The sequence below is a fragment of the Salvelinus namaycush genome, unplaced genomic scaffold (assembly GCF_016432855.1).
Source record: "Salvelinus namaycush isolate Seneca unplaced genomic scaffold, SaNama_1.0 Scaffold1118, whole genome shotgun sequence".
Taxonomy (NCBI): domain Eukaryota; kingdom Metazoa; phylum Chordata; class Actinopteri; order Salmoniformes; family Salmonidae; genus Salvelinus; species Salvelinus namaycush.
The window spans coordinates 57501-58522 of NW_024057807.1; the positions used below are offsets into that span (position 1 = coordinate 57501).

The 1022-nt window shown below is 57.1% G+C and overlaps 1 protein-coding gene across 1 annotated transcript in view; it reads left to right on the plus strand.

Moving 5' to 3' along the window:
• sybl1 (synaptobrevin-like 1) overlaps positions 1-597 on the plus strand; it is a 21604-nt gene extending 21007 nt beyond the window's left edge. The window contains exon 8 of the mRNA XM_038982323.1: positions 1-597. This exon is cut by the window's left edge and continues 811 nt beyond it. The gene's annotated coding sequence lies outside the window, so the exon portion shown is untranslated.
• The last annotated feature ends 425 nt before the right edge of the window (positions 598-1022 follow it).

Here is a 1022-nt window from a genome sequence, read left to right on the forward strand (position 1 = left end):
ACTGTCCTCCAGACATGGTCCTCTCATCCAGGGGTCTACAAGCCTAACAAACAGCTGTCCTCCAGTCATGGTCCTCTCATCCAGGGGTCTACAAGCCTAACAAACAGCTGTCCTCCATACTGTCCTCCAGTCATGGTCCTCTCATCCAGGGGTCTACAAGCCTAACAAACAGCTGTCCTCCATACTGTCCTCCAGACATGGCCCTCTCATCCAGGGGTCTACAAGCCTAACAAACAGCTGTCCTCCAGACATGGCCCTCTCATCCAGGGGTCTACAAGCCTAACAAACAGCTGTCCTCCAGACATGGCCCTCTCATCCAGGGGTCTACAAGCCTAACAAACAGCTGTCCTCCATACTGTCCTCCAGACATGGCCCTCTCATCCAGGGGTCTACAAGCCTAACAAACAGCTGTCCTCCAGACATGGCCCTCTCATCCAGGGGTCTACAAGCCTAACAAACAGCTGTCCTCCAGTCATGGTCCTCTCATCCAGGGGTCTACAAGCCTAACAAACAGCTGTCCTCCATACTGTCCTCCAGTCATGGTCCTCTCATCCAGGGGTCTACAAGCCTAACAAACAGCTGTCCTCCATACTGTTCTCCAGACATGGCCCTCTCATCCAGGGGTCTACAAGCCTAACAAACAGACTGATGATCTGGAGCAGGGTTTACCAAACGTGTTTACTCTGGCCCCCCTTCCAGCATTGGAGAACATCCCCCCCCCCCCCCCTTCCAGCATTGGAGAACATCCCCCCCCCCCCCCCCTTCCAGCATTGGAGTACATCCCCCCCCCCCCTTCCAGCATTGGAGTACATCCCCCCCCCCCCCCCTTCCAGCATTGGAGAACATCCCCCCCCCCCCCTTCCAGCATTGGAGAACATCCCCCCCCCGTTCCAGCATTGGAGAACATCCCCCCTCCCCCCCCTTCCAGCATTGGAGAACATCCCCCCCCCCCCCTTCCAGCATTGGAGAACATCCCCCCCCCCCCCTTCCAGCATTGGAGAACATCCCCCCCCCCCCTTCCA